Source organism: Vespa velutina, unplaced genomic scaffold (assembly GCF_912470025.1).
Source record: "Vespa velutina unplaced genomic scaffold, iVesVel2.1, whole genome shotgun sequence".
Lineage (NCBI taxonomy): Eukaryota > Metazoa > Arthropoda > Insecta > Hymenoptera > Vespidae > Vespa > Vespa velutina.
The window spans coordinates 472,799-498,032 of record NW_025920071.1 but is presented as its reverse complement, the minus strand read 5'-3'; the positions used below and the strand labels follow the sequence as shown (position 1 = coordinate 498,032).

Genomic DNA, 25,234 nt, shown 5'->3' with positions numbered 1-25,234 from the left:
AAAGAATTGACAGAAATAAAATAACAGTAAATAGCAAAAGCTTTCGCCGAAATTTCACAAAACCTATCATATAGATATCGTTATCCTTATTCCCTAATACTAGTTACTTACCTTTAAAAACGAGATAAAAATGAAGCATTAGCCCGATGAAAAAATGGCATTACTTTCGAAAAGCCACGATTTGGTGTACGACGATTTTCCACTAATTTTTTATGAAAATAATAGAAACGTTAAAAATGAAACAAGTACTGACACTGCAAATATGAGATACGATAATTCAATATAGAAACACCAGGAAACGCAGAGACGCCGATTTTATTTTCGTAGATATTTGTTAAACGAAAGGATGCCATGTCATGTCAACGTTAACGCGCGAAAGTCGTCCATTTAATAATTGATTAATATATAAAATAAGTGTATAATTGAAAAAATATTCTAATTACCTACAAGACGACGAGACTTGGTTGCAGCCTGTATCGCAAAGTTATACAAACTGATTAATTCATCGTTAGCAAAGAAACTAATTGGATTGTTGCTCATGCGTATTATGTCATCTGTGCAATGGACCTCACAAAGCTTATAATTTTTCTATTATATTAAAATATTGAAACGTTAAAAATATGATTATTTAAAAACTGTCTAAACGGATACCTTGTCAGTCCAAACTAAATGAGACAATTAATCAATTCAATTTGATAATATGTGGAAATAAAGTTCCTATATTTGAAGACAAAATATGTATGGAAAATGTTCATTCGTCCGCGTATAATTATTTTCCATATAAATATTTTCTATTCTCGAAGACGAATGTATTAATTTTGACCCTTTCACATTTAGATATTTGCATATGTTTGTGTATATATATTTTCTCCTTTTCGAAAGTCAAACAATTCCCATCTAATTATTACCAAATTATGATACACATAACTATAATTGTAAATGACCTATTATTCAATATTTATAAATAAAAATTCGACAAAGTATTATTCTTCCCCAAATACATGTAGAAACGTATTATAGATGTGCCTAAATAGAGAAATACGTAAATAGGTAAATCATTCCAATTACTGGATTTATTAATTATTCATTATTTCGCGCGTAATATAGAAACCATACGGATGTTCTGCATACGCGTTTACTCATGTGTGAGTCTATTTTATATTTCTATATTTATATTAAAATTTAATTGTGAAAGAAAATTTTTGTTTATATTTAAAATTCGAATTAATTACATTTGATACTTTCACATATTCTTATTACATGTTTTTATTGTTTTTAACTAAATAAATATAATAATAATATTTGCATTGACTCGCGTTGTATCCACAGTAATGTGATGTAATCGAATTATAGGAGTTATTTCGATTCCCTTTTAGTGGTTCTTTCGCTATCTTGGACGTTATAACGAGTTTACGCGTTGTTTTGTCGTTTTGCATAATTACGGATAATTAGTAGATTTTTTTCTAACATACATCCTCATCCGATATATCGGTCGATAACGGAATGCGCGATTTTTTGCGCACTTTTTTGTCTTCTATTTTCTAGCTTTATTTTCATAATATTGAAACTTTTCTCGCTTTTACACTATCTGATTAATAATTTTGTGTTTATAATTGTGATCGATCGATGTTGTATTAAATTCAATATTCGTATATACTTATATATATTATGTAAGTATATATATATATATGTTTTTTCGTAACCCGTTTGATTTATTTTTAAAATAATCTGATTAAATAAAATTAGATGCAATATAAATTCGCGATGTAGAGTCAGTGTTGGTACATATTCTTCATGATCCTGGGACTGAAAGGTCATCGTGCAAAAGATCTACAAAGACTGGTAAGTAAATTTCTTTTTAGACTTTTCTTTAATAATTTTAATAATTTTTTATTATATAACAATGATACTAATAATTTTGTTTCCTTTTTTCAGGTTCAATAAAAGAAGAATCATTCGTTATTGTTCTGAGGCAGAATGCTCATCGTACAAAGGATCAGCAAAGACTACAGTAAGTAAATTTCTTTTTTAAACATTTCTTTCATAATTCAAAAAATCTTTAATTATAAAAATCTTTCAAAAAATCCTTCATTATAAATATTTTTCATTCAAAAATCCTGCACTGTTAAGAACATATAAAAAATAAAGTTATTAATATAAAGTTATTATATTAATAACTTTATTTTTCTTTCTTTTTTCAGATAATCAATGCAATCATGCGGGTGATAGTGAATCGAGTGATGTTCTGTTTAAATAATATAATAATCATGAATTAGAAGGATCCTTCGTTCGTTAATTTAATTTCGTTCATGTTTCGCGATTTAAGATTTGGTATCATATGCAGTTAAATCGACTGCGAGCAAAGCAGTCAGTCAGAGTTATGATTTGTTCCTGTAAAGTTTAAAATTATTTTTCTTTTTATACTGTCACACTATTCGCATAGTAGTGTCAGTGCATCAATGAAGATAATCGAATGATAAATACATTTTCTTTTATAAAAGAATATTGGTAAGTAAATTTTTAAATTCCATATCTAATAATTTCACAACTTTTCTATTAATATAGATTTAATAAAAATTTGTTTGATCATTATTATGATCGTGTCTTATCAGTCTAGAACGAAGTTGAGCTACTTCATTTTTAATTTACTTATATATCGAACTACATTGTTTTCAACTTTCTATGAATCCATACTCCTTTAATTTTTGCTTACATCGTGGACGAATATTTTGAAACCATTGCAGAACTACTTAAACAGTGAGTGAACAAATTTAAAATACCTTAAGTGCTCAATCATGCCGAGGATAAAAGGTCCGAATCAGCACAAGTTACTGGTTGTAATTTTTTAAATAAGTTATTGACGAGCATGACCATAAGCAATTCCTCTTTTGTATTTATTCGCAAGTGGCATATTTTTAATTGTCTATATCAATTGTGCATTCTTATTTTTGTTAGTTCAGGATAGGATCTTCTTGTTTCATTGGTTTAATTAATTATTTGTGCTACTCCTATACTAATATATTATTATTTATATCGTTTTGTATAGTAGATTTACAACATATTGCATGAAAATACTCGTATATTACTAGGGTGCATATATACTATTGTAGTATGTACTGGTACTTTTTGCTTTAGTCATTTACGTAATAATCATTAGCCTTGACAATCGATTATAGCAATTGGTACGTACTCCTTATTAATTAAAAATCATAAGTGCTTGAGTTAGGGTATCGCAAGTGCCTCGAGGCATACTTCCTATTTGTTTTTGCACTCTGATAATATGAGAGACAGTCGTGGAGTGTGTGTATAGGAATGATCTTCTTGCTATTTTTTAAGTACAGATTACAGGTAGGCAAGTACTACACATTTTTCTATGTGGTCGAATATTTAATTTCAAGCAGGTTGGACCGGATGAATGTTGTAATTTCCATTTGAGTAATTAATGTCTGCATAATATTTTTATAAAAGAATGTAATTTTATAGTCCAATTTTTATTTTTAATTTTATATTTCGTGAATATTATTTACCAATTTTTATTAAATTGCTTTACTATTACTCACTTATTATTAATAAATTATTTCCAAAACTAGTTTAATATATTTTATAATATTTAATAACTTATTCAATTATAGAAAACCATTTCTACATAAGTACAGCTTATAATTTTATTTATATACTATGTTCCATTCTGCTCTTAGCTGTGTCCACAACATTTGTATAATTCAACTTCATATTAAATTTCCAGCATATAACATTTTGCGCCCAATTGACTAAGTAAATTCTTGTTTCGCTTCACTGACAATTCTTTCATTTATGGGGGTTGGCAATGTAGCACTACATATATGGCTAAAACACATGTGGAGATAAAGTAATTGCCTTTGTAAAACATCCTGTGCACAATGGACAAAGTAAATCTTCTTGTTACTTTTCTTTTACTACCACTTCCATTTATGGGAATTGGTAATATAGTACTATTACATATACATATGTATGAAACGCACTAATAAAATATACTCCGACATCTGTATAAATATTTAAAAATTCATAAAGTTTTACAGTAAATATAATGAATCTGCATTAATTTTTTAACAGGTAAAAACAATGTCAATTTTAAGTTCTCGAAAAACGACAAATGTGCATGTACACATATAATGACCACAAAAAAATTATAGCAACATGTTTATCAATCCAAGATTTTTTTTATATTTATAAATATTACAAATAAAATGAACTGTTATCTGAACAATTTTACAATCAGAATGTTTCTTACCAAAGAAACTATCTCCAAGTTGCTAATTAGGTATTAATAATTGTTCATTTATATTTTTTACTTCTTTTTTTTTCAAATGTATCGTTAATATTTTTCTGATGTATCCAGAGAATATGAAAAGCATCGTACATACTGTAACAATTAACACTAGAACTACCGACCGGTCAAAATGACCAATTATATTAATTGTTCACAAGATTTTATCTTGAAATTTTATTTAATATTTTATAATAATGTGATGACTTTTACCAAATTCATGTATTATAAATTATTTTGATCGTTCACTTCAATTTTTCTGATATACATATGTGATATACTTATATATAATTTTTAATGTTTCTGTGTGATACTTTTTTATGTTTTGTGATACGTTTTTATTTTCTTATTGGTAACTGTTGTATAGAGTTGAAATACCTACACTTAGTACAGTATTCAGTCATTTTTTTATTAACAGTTGTTGTATACGGTTGAAATACTTTCAATATTGTGGACAATTGTGCTGAATATATTTCTTTAAATTTATAGTTATCGTAGCTTGAAATGTAAGTAAGTTGTAAATATTTTTATTATAATAAGGGAAAATATATTTAGAATATTTTTATCCAGAAACTTTACCCTAAAAATGCCGAGACGTCCGAAAATACCTAAAATTTTAGAGAACATAACAAATATAAGAGAAGACTTTTAAGAGAAGATATCGACCAAGGTGATTCTGATCCTGAGATTAGACCAGCAGATATTTCAGAAGATCAATCAAAAGAAGAAGTGTGTGTTTTCTCAGCCAACAATAGTGAAGAAGAGAACATCCTGAATGTACGTAGATCAAGAAGACTTTTGAGATTGTCGTCATCTTCGGATGAGAATGACCGTCAACAAACTGAAATTGCTCCTGATGGAACTATCTGGACAAAAATAAAAGCTGGATCCACTCCAGGAAGGAGATCAATAAGTAGCATTTTCAAAGCAGTAATTGGATCCACAGCATATGCAAAACGAAGCATAATGAAAGGCACTGTGATAATTTTTTGATAATTAATCGACGAATGATGGAATATAATAGAACATGCACAAAACTAGAAGCTTTTAGAGTTCTTGGTGAAAAATGGGATCTATTTCAAGAAAAGTTTTACGCTTTTCTTGCAATTTAATATGCGCATGGTGTTTATGAAGATAAGAATTTGAAATTATCTTATTTATGGTCTAAAAATTGGGGACCAGCGTTTTATTCGAAAACTATGAATAGAAAGGAGTTTACGGATATTTCAAAATTTATCCGCTTCGATAAAAGAAATGAACGGAGTGTACGATTCCAAACGGATAAATTTGCATTGATTTCTAATGTTTGGTATTCATTCACTGAAAATAACCAGAATTGTTACGTACCAGGACAAAACATTACAATCGACGAACAACTATTCCCAAGTAAAGCGAGATGCCGATTCACGCAGTATATGCCGAACAAACCGATAAGTTCGGAATCAAATTTTGGTTGGGATCTGATCTCCAAAGTAAATTTATAATAAATGGGTTCCTGTATTTGGGAAAGAATGAGATAAGAAAGTCATCAATTTTTTGTTTCAATTAGCAGAAGAACATAGCACAGAGTATAAAGACCCATCTGAACTGGAAAACTTGAATGACCTCTTGAAGAGCCCCGAGAGTTCTAATATACGAAAAACTTGCCAAATAGGTTTTTGTAATGAAAATAAAACTATGAATATATGTGCTGACTGTAAAAAACTTGTTTGTGGTAAATGTACATCGAAAAAAATTTCTTTATGCAAAAATTGTAGTGATCGAAATAATAACTAAACCTAAATAAAAAACAAATAATAGTATTACCTTTTATGTAAATAGATGTATATATCATGTACTTGCAATATTAGAATAAATTTTGTTTTCTTTAAAACTTTTCTTTGAATTTTTATATTTTGCCAACTAAATATCAGACCAGTCAAAATGATCGATTTGGTAGAAATAGGTATATAACAACAGTTGGTAGTTCTAGTGTTAATGAGGAGGTTAATAATTTGATTTGAAGAACTTTGTGAAAAAGATGAAAATGTACATTTCCGAATTTTGACAATTTTCTCAACAATCTTTCTTACTCTCATGAATTATATTTTGATCATTAATGAATAACACACTTCATTTGTATCATTGAATTATGCAATAGTAATTGGCTATAAAATTTGAATAGTTATGATTAAGTAATTGTGTTAGTATAATCAGGTTGCAATATTTTGCTTCATTTTAAGCTATTTGCACATATAATAGTTTATGTGATTGTAATTAATATATATTAAACCTTATTTTTTCATCAGTGATAAGATTAGCAAATAGGGCAAGAACAGACAACCAATATTTCCAAGAAGCATTCTATCGAATTTTTGTTCTGTGTATTGCTTCTTGACTATACTATCCTAAAACTATATTTAAAAATTTTGTATATAGTTCAATAACAGTCTACAAAAAGAAATATGAAAGAAATTTTAATGATTTAAACATTCATGGAATACAAGTTTTAGTCAATGCATTAAGTAATATTAGATAATATATATACATAACATTTCAATTAAAATAATTTAAATAAAAGTAACTGAATATTCAAGAAAAACTATTCTTTTTGATTTCTAAACACTTCATAAACTGTTTTCCTGTACCTTCTTATCAATACAGATGTTAAATCAACTTTGACTTAGTTGCATTTTGTTACTGAATGAATATATAAATATATATATCGCCAATTACTCATGTAAGAGAAGTTATGGGTGGGCACTGGCAATTTTTTTCATAATGATAAACATTTTTGCAATAAATGCATATTTTTTATATTTGAGTTTCAAAATCTAAAAAAATATAAAGCGATTTGACTTTATGAGCAACTTAAATTTTGCAAAAATAAAATCTTATCTCCATAACAAAATTTAACAAAATTTATATGGTGAAATTAGAAACCTTAGAAAACATGTTGAAAGATACAACACATAAAACTGCTACTCTACTACGTCACTTGCTTCATGTTACATTAATTATGTATTATGGTCGTCGTATTTCTAACCTAACCTAAACCTAACACAATTACTACTACTACTACTACTATTATACTTTTCTATATTACTAAACCACTACTTTTAGGTTATCTCCCTTTCTTCTATCTTTGATACGGCAACGGATATGTCGCGGATGCACTAGCAAGTAACTTGCAACATTTCTTGCAAGAGAAACTTTTGTGACATGTGTAACAAAATATGCGTAAACATGTGTAAACATATCTTAAATAATAACTGGTAAGTTGAACTAATTGCCGTAATTGCTTTCAGATAGCGAAACAACGTGTAAACACTTTTTTCTTCTTTCGCATAGTTATTTCTAACTTCCAACGATGTCCCAAATATTTTATGAGAACTCGTGCGCTAAAGATAATGGAAAAGAAGTGTTGAGCGAAGAAAGGATACTTAGATTGATTTCGTAATGGATAAATTTTTCCAAATTTTGGGATATAAAAAGCAAAAAAGACTCAGATGAAAGAACTCCAACAATTTGGTAAGTAAAGCATACATAAACATATATGAGAATATATGCATAATAGAATATAATAATGAATTTATAAGCATACATAATAATATAAGAATTTTTATTTATATATACAACATTTATAAAGTTTATTCAATATTTTTATATATGTTTATATCGTTATATCATATATTAATATACATTATATTTAATGTATTTCTACATGTGGGGAAAGAAAATAGTTTGTAAATTTGTTTTGTACACTTAAGAAATTTCTGCATATTTATGAGCTTGTTCTCTTTTTAATTCTAATAAGTACGATTTTGTCATTTCAAAAATTATCCATTTCTCATGCTCCTCATCTCTATTAAAAGTATTTGGTGTTGCATACAATTTATTTTCTTGTGTCAGAAGAAAAGTGTGTTATACGTTAATGCTAACACTAAAAGTGATTTTTTTGTAAAAAGTTTTAGTGGTTTACTTGAAATACTAAATAGATTAATAATAAGATCAAATACGTTTTCTATAATTTGTCTAGCTCTCAAGAAACGATAATTAAATACACAATTCGGTGCAGGTTATTATACAAAAAGAGTATAATAATAAATAAGTTTTCATGGTAAACACATCATCAGCAACAATGACATGGAGTAAACATTTCTTATGTTCAGATAAATGTACTGCAGCAGGAAAATTTAGTGAATTATTATTATTTAATAAAGTATCCAATAAAATTCTTGGATACATTTCTATTAGAAACTTTTTCATTAGATTACGTCAAGATTTACACATGATTTACGTCAAGAAATTCCATTAGTTGTATACTATTGAATTCTTTTTAATTATAGTAGTAGCTGATAGTACTTGGAGAAGCTTTTATTGCTATGTGTTTTCCATCTGATTCTCCTACATAATGAGGAAAATTACAATATTCTTCAAATAACTGTGAATGTTTCTTCGAATTCTTAGATGTTTTTAGAATCTATAAAAAACAATGATAATAAACCTATGTTAAGGTTAAATATTAGTTTTTCACATTTAAGAAAATAAAAAAAAATAATACCAAATGCAACTGCAGTTATAAAAGCAAATGGAAATGAATTGACAGTGTTGGAAATTATATCATTAGGTAATGAATATTTTATATCATTCTACACCATCAGCCTCGCCATGTAGTAATTCTAGATAACCTCAAATATTAAATTTTTTTATTTCAAATATTTACATTAAAAGAATAATATCTATTTTATCTTATTTTATTTATTCATTTATTTGTACCTTTGGCTTAGAGTTTATTACAAGGAGATAATTGATTTGTTATATATACACATATCATATATACATATTAATATATTTATATTCGCTTAATTTAAAAATTTGTTATATTTACCTGCTGTCAAGAATCTAAAAATAATTCGTGCCTAGAGTGACAAACAAGACTCTAATGACGTGACTAATACGAACACGTGGCGACCCTCTGTAGTTTCTTTTTTGTTGCAAATCAATTTAAGATGAGTTGATCAAAAAAATACTCTCTATAGTATTCATATGTCATATGCATCCTAATATTATTATCATGATTTTGTTAGTTGATGATTTAGGCAACAAATTCACGTATCGCATTAATTTATGTACTTTTTTCGCATTACTTACAAGTTTTTAAGTGTTATTCCATCACATACAATCATTTTCTTCGTCATAACCTCATAGATTATGGGCCCAAATGTGCAGTCGAATTAAAATGAAGAAAGGAAACGCATAAAAACGCATAAGAATATGTTTTACATTGTGGAATAAAAAGAGTAAAAAGAACATGGCTACTATGCTTCAACGCATCAAGTTAAAAAGCTTTGAGCGATACAGATTATAAATTTGGAAGCTGCAGATAAAAAGCGTCCTCATCGGAACAAATTGTGGTTGTATATAAATGGAATAAATTTTCTTACAAGATAATCAGAATACTTGAAAATCAAAAGATGAAAAAGTCTTATTGTTAATTTTATTAAATATGCCTAAGAATCAACTAATTTATATAAAATTGTTTTACATCATATTCGCTAAAAGATAAGTAAAACGACTACATATTACATTCAATTAAAAAACAGCACCTGATTTGTAAGAAAAAGATTCAAAAGTTTTTTAAAATAAAGAAAGTGTTTATTTTATTGAAAATACTTTTTTTAATGAAAAAGGAGATATTCTCATATACATTATAGGTTTACAGAAGATATAAGTTTGATTAAATAAATAAAAATTTTCTGTAAGGTTATTAGTTCTTTATTTTGCAACGTGTGAAATAAAAAGGATGATGTTAAAGCATGTAGCAATAATGTTAAGTTTGTTTTTGTCTTTGAAAACGTAATTGATGTATACGAATTAAATATAGTTACTATCGAGAATGAAATAGAATAAAAGAAGAGAGAAATATACAGAAATAGGAAGAGAGAGGGAGAGAGAGTGAGATAAAGTATAAAAAGAAATAGGTATATAGAAGTAGGAATAGAGAGAGAGAGAGATAGAAAGTGAAACAGAGCATAAGTTGCGCGCTATTGTTTATCTTAAGCGTAAGAGAGCGGATGAAGCATTTGCTCCTTTACCTTTTTCATTCTCTGTTTCTCATTTCTCACTAGTATTTTCCTGATTTATCCTTTGTTTTTCAAATTCTTATTATCATTCCTTCAGTCCCGATGCCTGTCTGTTGATCACCTCATATAGAATTAAAATAAAACAATACTTTTATATAAATAAGTTGCTTTCAATATTTTTAATATAATTTATAACTATTTAAAATCTCTCTCTTTCTCTCTCTTTCTCTGTTGTTCTATCTTTTTATTTTTAAAACTTGCTGATAGCGAAACTGAACACGGGAATAACCGGGAAGATTAAAATAGAAAAACTATATTAAATAAAATTAAATTAATTAAAGAAGTTTCACTTTCATTATGTGGTAGATACACAACCAGTTTTCTTTTTTCTATTGTTTAGTTTTTTTATATATAATATGAAAACGTAAATGTAAGAAATACTTACAATTAGTATATAGTATAATTGTACTAGTAGAAATAATATTATATAACTTGCATACAATATATAATTTTGTTTGTAGACACGAAAAAAGAATTGGATTTTAGAGGATTTAATTTCTTTCAAAAGAGTAAGACAAACTTCGAGACAAATATATATAATGAAGGATTTATGTAATAGCCTTCATCGTCCGATTATTTTTTTAATTCATTTAAAATCATTACTTTGCTGGAAATTTGTCGCTTCACTTTTTTCTACTTAGTAATCGTCCGAACATTTCGTATGATTTTCGATTTCTATAGATTCGTAATATTTCATTTCAATTATAAATTCTACATTAATAGTCGTTTTTAAATAAAAATGAATAGATACAGATAAATATTATTTCTTCAAAATATTTATAAGAAAGATTGAAATTTATTACGCAGATAAATTTATTTATTATTCGATTTATTTTTCGCTCATATGTATTCATCTGTTGTAACAAATGTACGCGATGAGGATGATTGCTTTAGGAACGTTTTCACAACTTTTAGATAAATTGACATATAATCACTTTCATAGCTGAAAACGTATACGGATAAAAGTCTATGTAATTTTGATATCTTTTAAAACTTTTATAAAATTTACAGGATGTACTGTTCCTTTCGGGGAATGAATGAAGGAGTCAAATATATATGATGAAAAGGCATATGATTTGCAAATTATTAAGGCGGCCCTGGTCTATTGTACGAAATGTTCACAAGATGGTGCTATATATGTGGGACTTGTTACGCCTCTTCCGGCAAAACACATAACTAACATGTCTCGGCGCCACCAAACGCACACACGGGAAACCAATAAATAAAGATGACGAAAAAGACGCTGCAAATACAAAGAAAATCATTGTTCTTTTTTCGACTTTTCTAGAAACCACAGTCATAACTGATAAAAGTCATAGTCTAATTATACCTTCTACACACCGAACAAAGCTAAATAAACATCACAATTGTTACTTGATGTGCAAAGTTTTCTCTACCTAGTGGATTGTCAACGATAAACTCACAGACATCGTCTACTGGTATTATTATCAAGACCATTTAAGATTGCGCGTGCTGACATAAATTGCCAAGAAGTTCGTCGTTTTCCTGATTACAAGTAATCAACTTTATTTCTTTTAAATTACACATTCTTCCAATATACTAATCGATAGCTAAACATGTGATTTCTATGGTGTAGCATTTGCAAGTCGAAAAAGTGGTACATTTGAGATTTATTCGTGTAAATAAAATTGTAATCTAGATATGTCCATCGTGGAGGAGCTTATTGCGTTGTACTTGTTTTAGGATTTTCAGATCTTATTTTCGTAATGTGTATTCTATGTTAGGTTTTTTAATAGTGATTAGTGTAATCATTTTTAAGTCATTTATTCATAATTGATTGTATTATGTATTATGTATGACTTTTCTCTAAATCGTATATATAGGGGTATACATATATCAGGATTGTTATTGCCAAGCGCGTGATATAGACATTCAGGCATTCAGATGACTGAGTTACTTAGTTACGATTGAAAAAAGATTTGAAAGACAAAAAGAGGACATTCTGTAAGATTTTGTGTTGTTGAACGGACCGTTAGTAGCATTATTATACATATCCATATATATATATACATATACATATATATATATATATATATATATATATATATATATACTCTTCAAATTATTTTGTGAGATCACTTGTTTCAATCATTCCCTCTACACCCTGATTTTAACATTTGTGTGTATGTTTATATATGTATATATATATATATATATATATATATATATATATATATATATATAATTATGGAATGGGAAGGTTCCAGACTAGTTAGCCATGTGTGTGTGAGAGATGTACCGATCGACAGTTGAACGAATCGATGGAAGATTCTGGAACTAATAAGTCGTGTGTATGCATGGATGTGAGGTAAACCGTTTGGTAGTCAAGGAGAGCGTGATTTATCTTTTAACCGGTAATGTCTTGAGTAGGGCAAATTATGAGAAAAGAATTATGGTTTCCAAGTTGTTACATTTTAGTTATAGTATTTTTGTTAATGAAATTCGTATTAATCAAGATTGACTGATTCGAATTAGTCAGTTCGTATCTTCCAGGTAGGGTTTCAAAAAATATCTTACGTATATATATATACGTAAAACACTTTCATTTTATAATACATGATATTCTACGAATCGACGAAGCTCTATACGAGGTACAGTGGAAACGTAGGTTTATTTTTCACTGCTCTTCGTATGTAGCCGAAGTTAAGTTAAATGTGTGGTTTTAAAATTTTCAAGTAAATTCTAATAAAAGAACATACATTAAGGACGAACTTTCTATTGTTCTATTTTGCTTGGTACTTCTTAGGAAAGTTGTTTTGTTTTCGCATGATAGACAATTAGGGAAGGTGACTTCTCTCTCACTATACAGTAATATGATCAAGGTACAATACAAATACACTACAAATAGAGGTACATAAATAATATTATTTTCTTGATGATCATTCATCGAAAATTTTATTTTATTTTATTTTAGGATAATTATCATTATTAAATAAACCGCAATTATCAATTCCTTTTTATTTCGTGCTCTTTTATTTTATTTCATTTAGTTTTTATTAATAAAAATTCAAGTAACCTCTTTTCATTTACTTAGTATACGTATACTTTCAAGGAGTTTTCTTTATTATAATAATGATACTAGTAATATTGCTTTCGTTTTATATCAGTTCTTATTGTGCAGTTGTTCGTGCAGCCATGGATGAGTCTATTCTTGTTTCATTAAATTAAAAGAAGAATCGTGAAGCAGACTGTGTTTTTACGTTTATTTAAATTTGTTTACGGTTTATAATTTCAATTAATTTTGTACATCATGTGTATTTAATAGATGCAAAACAATCTTAGAGTCAATGTTTGTTCTTATAAAGTTTTATTTAATTTCTTTTTTATAGTCACATAAACATTACAGGTAACCCCCTTATAGCGATATAACACGGTATTGAAATTGTTAGATTTTTATCTTTTCACTTATTTCATTTTATTTTGTTGAAAATATTTATGCGTTATGTGCATGAAATTAAAATTTCTCTTGTATGTTCACTTATATGGATTACATAGATAAGACAGAAATTATACCTATTAGTCATGTCAGTGGCTTTTTATATCATATAAAAAGATTTATAAATAATATAAAAAAAATTTCGGAAATTAACTTCGTCTGTTCTATTAGATCTTAATCTCGCGTAACGGAATTTATATAACGTGTCATTTTTATGGAATGGAATATTTGTGTTATACTGTTATTACGGTTATCTGTATTTACATATAAAACAAACAATAGTTATTAGCGAATTCAATTTATTGTTCGCCTCTTATTTAATGAATACTTATTGCGTAAAAGAGTTAGTGCATCAGCTAAGATGATCAAGACATTAATACACTTCTTTTGTAGAATAATATTAATAAGTGAATATTGAAATTTTATCGCCAATGTAATTTTGCAATTCTTTTTATTATAGTAAATTTAATACTGGTGGAGATAATTAACTTTTCTCTGGACTGCAAAATAACACTGATAATAAATCTATTCTTTTTACGTATATATTGATATATCAAAAGACGAAAATTGTAAAGATACGGATTAATACACCCCAGTCGGAGATATCACGTTATTGTTTAATCCTTGTAATATCTTATAAATTTTTCGTATGCTGTCCAAAAATATTTAGAAAACTATAGGATTGTAATTGTATCTATTATCTGTTAAAATTAACATATTTCTTTCAAAAATGAAGATATTTTCACGTATTTTTTATTTTATTGTAAAATGTTTGTAGTTTTACGTGAAAATTATTTCTGTAATCAAAATAGAATGTCATTACATATGCTTAAATTATTAAAGAACTTGGAAAGTCGATATATCGGCTTTAAGATATTAAAACGAGTAATTGTTTGTTGTAAAATCAGTTTTTGCTCAAGCTGCTAGTTAGTATTAGATTAATTTATTGTAAGTGTATATATGAAAGTATACGATATCTGCTCGTAACCTGTCTATTTAGGTCACCCCCATTTAAAGAAGAAATACCTACTTTGTATAACAAATATAAATTTTGTTTGTAATCTTTTTTCAGATAATCATTGCTTCTCAAGTCAATTTCGATCTACATCGCAAATGAGTATTTTGAAACCACCATAGAACTTTTTAAGTAGTAAGTGAACAAATTCAAGTCGCTATAATATCCGCTATTGTAGTTGGGTTTAGGCCAAAGTATTTGGAAAACTACAAATGTTTTTTGTCTATTATCTCTCGTGATATACAAACTTACTCTCGTTCATTTTCTGGACATTCGATGCTTGGTAATACTGAATTACTCTGCTTTGCTTTAATTTACCTTACAAATTTTATAATATTTAAATTTCGAATCTACATAAGTTACTGATCATAATTTTTCCAATAAGTTATTGGCGAGCATGACCATTAATAATTCTGTTTTAGGATTTACAATTATGTTTTTTCATTGTTTTCTTATATTATGCATGTCTGTTTTTATTAGCTAAGCTTAAGTTCTTATTTTGTCAATTTAAAAAATTACATTTCTCTACTTTTTCATCCAGTAAACGTGATCATTTATAAACTTCAATGGCGGCTTTATGCTTTCCAATTAAGGGAGATTATTACTTTAATTGTTTGTATTTAATGAGCTTGCTTCTTTGCAGAATATGACACATATTTCTTACATTTGTTTACACTTCTTTGGCGATTCGTCAGGCAGTCCCTTTATAATTCGACGCAACATATAAAACTTTTTTTTGTTCCATATTTTTTACAATTTTTCAGTAATAGATATTAGGTAAATTGTTTATATATGGAAAGTAGCATATGTGCAATGTGTTCATTGAGACAACGTCTCTATTTATAAGATCATAGATCTAATATATTTCATATTGTTTAATTTTTTACCTAGTCCTCAGGGTATATTTTCTCGCGCCTTCGCAGGTTGTATTTCTATAATTATTATTGACTATTGGGATAAATTTGTGCCTTGTGAAGTGTTGTTTCTATGTGATCAGTAAATGTTTCTATTTAGTCTTCTGTATTTTTTCCCATGAGCCGTCGAGTTTTCGTATGTCCGGTATTGGTATTATTGATCTTTTACATCTTTTGACTTTTTTCCAAAAAGAATTTTCTGTCTTATGGCTTGTGTTACTGGTGAAAGTGATTTCAGGGATCTTTAAAGAGTATCTTTTGTTATTGTTATATTGTTATTCTGGATATTTTGTATGTTTTGGTTTATTTCTTTGATTAATTTGTTTAATTGTCTTTTGTTTATTCTTGACTTATTTTTCTACCACCTAGTTTTCTTTTGTCATCTTTGTTTGAATGAAAATATTGTCAGGATATTTCAGGTTTCTTTTGGATGAATCATTTTGTGTGGTTGTTATTCACGCGGTCTTTTGTATAACATCTTTATGTTGTTAACTGTTTCTTCAATTTGAAGAGGAGCCCTTAGCAGAATGTTACAGTTCAGTTCTAATCATACATTTTCTTTTAATAGCATTTAATTTGTCTTTTCGTTGCACAGGATTCATGACTTTTTATAAACGATTGATCTGTTCCAGTATGTAATTAATATAATTTATTGATCAGAGCTGAGTTGTAAGCATGATTCAATTTTAAAATTTAATGAGTTTAAATCTTTTAAGATGTTAAAATCTAGTAGATAAGGAGTTTTATTATAAGTTAGCAACCAGTAGATTGACATATCGATGGTGAGAATGTTCAAATTAGTGTTATGTAAATATGGATTTTAAGAAGTTAAAAAAAAAACTATTCCTTTATAATTCGTCCAAATAGAAAGCATCTCTTTTATTGATGAATATCGGTCTTTGATGTACTTTGAGCAAGCTCATCTCTTCTGCTCCATGATTTCTCGTCTCCAGTTATGATTTAGCTTTAAAAATGGATCATTTTTTTGACGCTTGAGAAGCAGATCATAATACGACGGAGCAATCTCTTTCTATAAGAATATATGGAACTTTCGATCTTTATAACAAAATCAAGTCGTTTCACGTGTTTATAAATGGTCGAATTTGACAGATTTAGTCTCGTAGCGATGTCGTGTGTTATTATTGGGCAGTTTGCAGTACCTTTATTTTTAGTCTTTATCAGGTTCAATTGGCCTTCCAGAACGTGATGTACCTTCAATATCAAAATTGCCGGAACGAAATTTTTCAAATCAGTTTGAGCACTGGCGTTCCGTTAAGACATCTTCTCCAAATATGTCACATAACTTTTCCCTCGCTTGAACTGCATTTTTACCTTCTTGGTAATAAAAAAGCAAAATATGCCAAAAATGCTGCTTTTGATTTTTCATTTTTGATAGGACATCAAGAAAAAACAATTGCACAGAATCAAACAGAATTGTTTACAAATACTCCTTTAAATGTTAGGTGTTAAAATATATAATAATAATATAATTTAGCATGGAGTTAGCTGCTTAAAAATATAAATAATGCTTCTGTTGGGAAAAAACGACTGTTACTTTCCGAACAACACAATATATTTGATCCGTGTTCTATTTGCTAAGGAGGTGAAGAAAAATTAGAATTATTTGCGCTTACTTGTACAGATTCCAAACATGGATTGTGGAAATTTTCAGTTTGTAAGTTTGATGATATCAATATTTTTTTCTGGTATTAATCCTCCTCTCTTCTTCCTTCTGTAATTTCTTAAACTTTTGTTACGACTGGACTTTCTGCGGGATTGTATCTCAGTACAGCATGTTTCCACGCGAACCGCGCGTAAACTGTGTATGACTCTTTTTATTATGACATTAAATCGAAGTAGAGTTATAAAGGAATAAATTATAATTTATTTATACATTTTTATGTAAAAAGATTGAAAAATACGCAAGAAACTAAAAAGAAGACGTATACTTTATTAATTAATAGTATAATTATATATGATAAAACAAGGAACGACGCAGTCACATACCACAATCTTTACATTCGTACCGTGATCTTCTCCTTATATCAGTTTTTGAGCACCTTACACAGTTTCGCAACGTTTGTTTGCTATTTATAATTTTACAGAATGACGGGTAATATTTATTTGTTAATCATAATGACTGATAGGCAGTAGATTTATTATGATAATTATTGTTTAACGTCTTATGTTATTTGACTATATTTTTTAGTAATTGAAGGTGAAATGCACGCATTGTCATTTTTTCATCTTGTACGACCAAAATGCATTCTAAACAGACACACCATGTAAAAGGAAGAAATATTTTTTGAACCATTTAGTACTTCTCTTGATGTATTCAACTATTCTATTATCTATCGTACCCATGTCTGCGGTATAGTCCACTATGCAAGATTGTTTTTCGGATAACTTGCTTTATTCGGTAATTTAATCTTTTTGTGTTTATAAAATCTGCGAAGTGAATAATGGTCAGCATATATACTTCGCGTTTATCTTGTCATTTGAGCGATAACATATTAGGCAAAGACTGAAAAAAATATTTCACGTGCCTTTAATTATTCTTTCATGATAGGCCTTTAATTTCTTCGATGTTGTTTTAAAGTACGTTTGTTGTATTATTGTGGAGACAAGCGAACACAGTCAGACTAATATACCAATTATTAATAAACAGGTGTGCTTTTTTCCTATATATGATACTAATAATGAAAATACAATTTCACCTCATTTTCCGGGAGAATTTTCAGTTATTTTTGTTATCTCCGAATCCCTGCATATATAATAAAATTTAAAACGTATCCATTCTTACAGTTGCAGAATATAAAAGATTTGATGCCAAATCTATACCGTTTGGATGGAATATACTGTTTGAACGATAATCTGCCTTTGTATTATAATAAACTTTAATCGATGCATATGTTACAAAATGGATTCAAATTATTTTGAAATGAGAGCCAAGGATTATTATAGATTTCTCTTATTTTTACTAGCCTATTACTAATCTCACTGAAATAAAGCATTCGCATGAGAAATATTTATCTATATCTATTTATTATACGTCCGAAAATGTCATTACGCAAGAATTTATCTTTTGTCCAACATTCGGAGTAATGCAATTTTTTAACTCGCGACATTAATAACCTAATTGCTAAAAAACAGTAAATCTCACTCAGAGTTGCTGCTTGTTCATAAGATTTTCTAAATGAACACAGAATTTTTATTTTGTGCCCGATTTTTCTTTTCAACTGATTTGATTCTTCAACAATTAATAATGTCAATTCTTCGGAAAAGAATAGCTCGCAGTAGGCTAATGGAGTAGAAAATCGATTAATTCGTGTTTTCATTCCAGAGTCATTTGAATTAAATTTATGTACTTATTTTTATTACTTGATCACTATTGTTATCACTATTGTTATTGAATGTGCGAAGTTCTTTCTACATAGTGGGATGTCAACGATAATTTGACTAGAATTGATGACCCCGACGTGATCTTTATGCATTAAGAGTACCTACAAAAGGAAAAACGTATCGGGCTCAGCCATCCTGCCACATTATAAAATTCGAGCCTCATGTTCAGAATACTTGAAAAAAAATCACAAACATCGAACACTATGTTAAGAGCCAACAATATACATACATACTAAAATACCTAACAGTCCTTAAGGCCCTTGATCAAGACACGATCCAATTGATTTCAGACGTGATACAACAGAATTCAGCGCGAATCTGAATCCAATCTCCATGAATCAACAACAACGGCAAGTTAAACTCAAAAGATACAGACGACAAAGGAACCCATCCTGAACAAAGGAATCAAAATAACAACGGACAAATGATGCCACGGAACAGTGCGACAGCTTCACCCATCGCAACAGCGACATTAATAGGAACAATAACAGGAAATATTTCTGGTATGTAGAACCTGTACAATTATAATCAATCACCAGGCTATAACAATATATTGCGTGACAAATATTATTCGATGAATAAACTTAAATTGCCGATGTTCACCAAAATTCGACCGGATCTCTGGTTCATCATGACTGAGGCTGAATTCACTACTTTTGTATTCGTTGATGATAAAGTAAAATATCTGACGGACCTTGAGGCTCTGATTTCAGACGTGGTATAATAGGAGCTCGCTACAGGTAAAGATAAAACTTTCAGATATGCGGTAATCTCACGACTCTTTGATTTCAGACAAAAACAAAGAAACTTTTACGTGAGTCAACGCTTCCAAATAGAACACCTTCTCAGTTCCTGTGACAAATGCACGAATTGGCTGATGATTTCGCTGATGATACCATATCGCAACAACTTTGGCTTGAACGAATTCCAGCATATATCAAACTATCTGATTACTACAAGTAAACTTCCACTTGATGCTATAGCCGAGTTTGCGGATCGTTTTTACGAACTGATGCCTTACGATCAACAGAATAACCAGGTTATGTATGGCAACCTTTACACGCAATCTTACATCACCGACTCTTTAAGACATTGACTCAAAGCTCATAGAAATTCATAAATCTTTTGTGATGAAGAACGATGAGTTCATATCACAACTCATTCTACTGCAACAACAAAACCAACAAATGCAGGCTCGACAATCTCCGATGCATCATAATCGCATCAGTTCAAGATCGTCGACACCTTCTCGCAATAGAATCTCCTATTATCACCAAAGTTTTGGCAGCGAAGCAAAACGCTGCCTTTTACATTGTAAATTCGCTTCAATGACAACCTGACAAACAACAAATCAGGGAATCTAACATCGCTGTCTTCAGTAAGAGCAGTGAAAGACAGCAACTCCAGGCCAAAAGAGCTCCGACTACACTTCCAAACAGAAATTCTTGATTGACTCTGGGTCGGTCGTGTCCATAACATTCGCTAAAAAGTTTCATAAAAATAGAAATACAGACTCACAATTTATGCTGCAAATTCGTCACATATATACGGCACTAAAATTATCATCCTTGATTTAAATATCTGCAGAGATTTTTGCTGGTCTTTGATCATCGCACACGTGGAAATAGCAATCATCAGAACTGATTGCTTAATTCACTAAAACTTTTTGATTGATTTAAAATACCAACAATTGATAGATCTAGTGTCTCATCTCTTGTCAAAAGGTAATGCAATGGAAGCACAGCATTACGGCATCTCATCTATAAGTTCAGATTTGCCTACTGAGTATGCTGAACTTTTAAAACAATTCGTTGAGATCACTTGGTCGATTAGCAAGCCATGCTTAAATTTAAAAATACGTCCATTTGCGCACGAAATTATTACGCATGGTCCACTTGTCACTGCCCCTAGCACGTAAACTAGCGGGTGAAAAGGCAGCGGCGGCAGAAACTCAAATCAGAGAACTTCTGAACTCCGGAATCATTAGATCCTCCAGCGGAATGTACGCCAATTCTATTCATATGATACGAAAGAAAGACAACAGCTGGAGAACGTGAGGTGACTATCGTAAACTTATTGATGCTACTAATCCTGTCATATAGCTCTCCGCTCATTCTTTCTGTGGATACACAATAGAAAGCAAAATTGACTGCGAAAAAGCATATCTACAACTATTTGTGCACGTGGACAACATTGAAAAACTGCCATCATAACACCTTGGGTTGAGTACACTTAGGTATGCCTTTTTGTCTGAAAAATCCCACTCAGTCGTACCAACGATTTATGGACCCACTTTTCAGAGACCTGGACTTCGTCTTCGTCTACGTGGATGGCATTTTGGTATTCTCGGACAATGGAGACAAATATCTGGAACAAACACATTGAACGCTTAAAAGACAACAACCTTATTATCAATCTCAAAAACTGCCTGTTCAACCAAACGGAAATAAACTTCCTGGATTACATCATTAATGAACATGGTTACATTTCAACGTGCGAACGAGTTGATGCCATTAAAACATATCAGAAACCTAAAACTATAGTTGAACTTCGCAGATTTCTCGGCATGATCAACTATCCTTGCTGTATACTTCAGGCAGTTCAGATCATGTTGCCTCACATTTGGCTTGATCCTTAAGGATGCACTCAAATGGTCTAGAGAATATCTTGCTTGCCAAAGAGGAAAAATTCACCGTCACAATAAGATCAAGCTAATCCACATAGACATACTTGATAACCGCATTAATCATATTCACTTGGACATCATCTTTCTACTGAAGGTATACACTACTGATACTGCTTAACATTTTCGCGACGGCGCACCTGTACCGTACTTTGTTGTCTTCCGCGAAAGCGCAGTAACATTTTCTCAGTAATACTTTGTAGCGATCTCTACTCATTATTCTGCAAAGATGTTGCTTCGCAATAATTTATTTTTGCTCCAATATTCACCAATCGATAATTTCTTCTCTTTAGACATTAGTAAGCAAACAGCGATAAAACCGTACGGTTCGTTTGTTTTTGTCCCATGTTCAGGATTACTATTATCTCTTCGTCTCCAATGATTAGTTGTTTTTTTAACAATGAAATCTATCAATTCCTCATATACGAATAATTTGAAAAATCGAAAAAATTTTCCAAGAATCAGATATGTCTGTTTGAATTCCCGATTGTTGTCTTGTAAAATCATGAATGGTGAGCCCACAATTTTGAGAGGTCCATCTGATATCATTCAGATTGATGCTTTGTTAATTAACACATTGTTGACTGGCATTTTTAATGAAAATTTATCTCATGTTACCGGCTGTTATTTCGTAACTATATGTGGAAGTAATACAATAAAAATAAACATTAATGAATTTTATTTAGTATTTAGCTTTTAATAGTTCTTTTTCGTGTGATAAGTAATATAACAATCACCTACGTGTAATGGTACACCACAGCTTTTACAAATGTATCTATTTTCGCTTTGTTTTCCCCTTGAAGAGCATACCCTACACACTCTAGTCGGATTTTCTCTTCTTGAAGTGATTATTTTTTCTAAAACGTGGTCTCTTGTCCAGAAAGCCTGAAGGGTGTGTCATTATAAGGAGCTGTTTTGAAAGTTTGAGAAGTGTCAGGTTCAATGCTACAGTCTTTGAAATCCTCACTTATCCATTCTCTAGCTACTTCCAGTAGAAATTTTTTATATCTCGTTTTATTTTCTGGCAGATATCTACAGTACAGTTTATAAGCATTGAACAAAGTGCAGTTTATCAGAAACAATGCTAATTTTTTGTATCACTTTACAGTTTTTCGTAAAATACTGCTATATTTGCTAAGTATTTATCTGCACGATCTACTCCTGTCATATGTTTATTGTACTGCAATATGCACGTAGGTTTGATTGTATATTTGATTGTCTATATAATTTTTTTTTCGATTTCTACTTGATTTCATGGAAGCATTATGAATACTTGATATCATGCGTACTATTCTTTTATCCTTCCAAGCAATAAGAATAACAGGTCCCTTTCGTAAAAAAGTCATTTCTCCTCTGTATAGACTTTTGGATCTTTTTATCAGGATTTTTGGTAAGCCACGGTTTTCCCGTATGGTTCCACACACTACTATTTTTTTCTGAGTAATAGCTTGGCTGTAGATACGCTGTTCTAATAATTGTCTAGGTACATATGATGCCACTGACCAAGATACGGCTCCAACACAGAAAATATGGTTTCTTGCAGCCTTTTGCCTTGTCCCGAATAGACCTCGAAGTTGCATATATACCCACTCTCACTTTCACAAAGCATTCTGATCAAAATTCCATATTTCGTTATCTTCGCTGGATTGTACGTCCTAAAGCTGATGCGTCTTCTGTATGGTATCATTGCTTCGTTTAGAGCCAACTCCTGCTTGGGTGTATATAGGGACTGAAATTTTGGAATAATATAATTCAAAAGCGGTCTAACTTTGCAAAGCCTGTCTTTGGTAGATGTATGTTGTGTATTATCATTTAGATGAAAAAATGTAAGAATTTGTTCAAATCGCATTCTGGACATAGTTGCTCGAAATATTGATGCTTCAACTAAAGGATCCGTTGACCAATGATCTCTTCAATGAGATTTTCTGGTTTGGCCCATCAATATTAGTAATCCAAGAAACTTTTTTATTTCATTAATGATAACCTCCGTCCATGGTACCGTTTTTGCAGAGGTTTGATGTAATCCTTTCATTTGAGAATGGTACAAATTGGTTTGCGTAACAACTAAATCAAAAAAACCACTATCAAAAAATAAAGCCATTACTCATTGATAGTCGGCGCGTCACCAAGTTCAATAGTTGCACCAGGAATATTTAAATAATTCTGTAGTTTTGATGTAATGTCATGTTCGTTCCACTCTTCCTCCAATTCTTCGTCATCAATCATCAGATTCTATTATATTTCTTCTTTGATATTTTGGTGGTCTAATATTGGAGTCACTATCTTCCGATACAGTATCATTTTCAAGTTTACCACAATTTGATTCACAATTACTCGGACAATCAGATAAATCATCCGCGATTAATTCATTGAAAGAATCTTCATTACGTTCCGTCATCGTTTTTTTTAAATATTTTTAATTATTAAATTTTTTTACTACAAAAGATTTGGTGGGACTTACAAGTGAGAGAAATAGCTCGTGTATTACTGACCAACAATTTCACTGTATGGTTGGCAACAGAGGAAACAATGGCGATGTGAAAAAAAAATGCATCACGAGTTTACTCGTTGTCGGTCAACAACGTTCGGCCATAAAAACACGAGTTAACTCGAGACTGGTCAACAATGTGTTAACATCTTCAATTTCATCAGATTTCGATGTACTAAGTAAATTTAATCACCTTATTTTACGAAATGGTGTATTTATATAAGATTCGTTTTCATCATAACTATCCGAATCAGTCCCGTTCACCTGTTTCCGTTGTTTCCTACTGTTATATTCCGTTTTAAAAAGGGTAAAATATTTATTAACATTAAGAACAAAAAAGTGAAATTGGAGGTTTTACCGATGTAATTAGTGATTAGGCCCACTCTATTTTTTGTAGTTTATTATAAGTTAGTTGAATCTGATATACCATAAATTTACAGAAAATAAATCCATTCTTTTTGTATCTTCAGAATTTTTCGAATTTTTAGCAAAATAATTTTCTGTTACTTTTATTCTCATTAAGAATACTCTTAATGAGAAAAATTCTTTAATTCTCTGACAATAAAATCTGTGCTGTATATTGTTGGCGATAGCCTCTGTAAACCAATAAACAGACTGCCGTATTTAGACGGCGTCAGCCGCTATTAACTAATAAATGACTGCTGTGCGGCGTCAGCCTACGTGGGACAAAAAATGACTGTCGTATTTAGACGGCATCGACTGCTGTGGTGCATCAAGTGACTGCCGTATGTTGACGGCACTTGTTGCGAAAGAGTTAACCATCATTGATCGTTTCACCCGTAGCTATACCTCTGAAGGACATGACAACAGATACCATCATTAC

At 30.0% G+C, this 25,234-nt stretch overlaps 2 long non-coding RNA genes across 11 annotated transcripts; one reads left to right on the top strand and one right to left on the bottom strand.

Moving 5' to 3' along the window:
• The first annotated feature begins 1,409 nt into the window (after positions 1–1,409).
• Positions 1,410–25,234, top strand: LOC124957513. 10 transcript variants are annotated; one of them, XR_007103621.1, is made up of 13 exons: positions 1,410–1,670; positions 1,747–1,842; positions 1,936–2,011; positions 2,202–2,508; positions 7,409–7,560; positions 7,637–7,816; positions 11,443–11,947; positions 14,961–15,038; positions 19,510–19,722; positions 19,933–19,959; positions 20,012–21,277; positions 21,356–21,455; positions 21,520–25,234. It is a non-coding gene; the product is annotated as an uncharacterized LOC124957513 (long non-coding RNA). The 10 variants fall into 10 exon arrangements; XR_007103617.1 differs by having other exon boundaries at positions 19,897–19,959; XR_007103618.1 differs by having other exon boundaries at positions 19,510–19,959; positions 20,012–20,258; positions 20,356–21,277.
• On the bottom strand, positions 7,943–9,688 carry LOC124957524. The gene is made up of 4 exons (XR_007103650.1): positions 9,440–9,688; positions 9,177–9,348; positions 8,850–8,976; positions 7,943–8,768 (listed from the first exon to the last, which is right to left on the bottom strand). It is a non-coding gene; the product is annotated as an uncharacterized LOC124957524 (long non-coding RNA).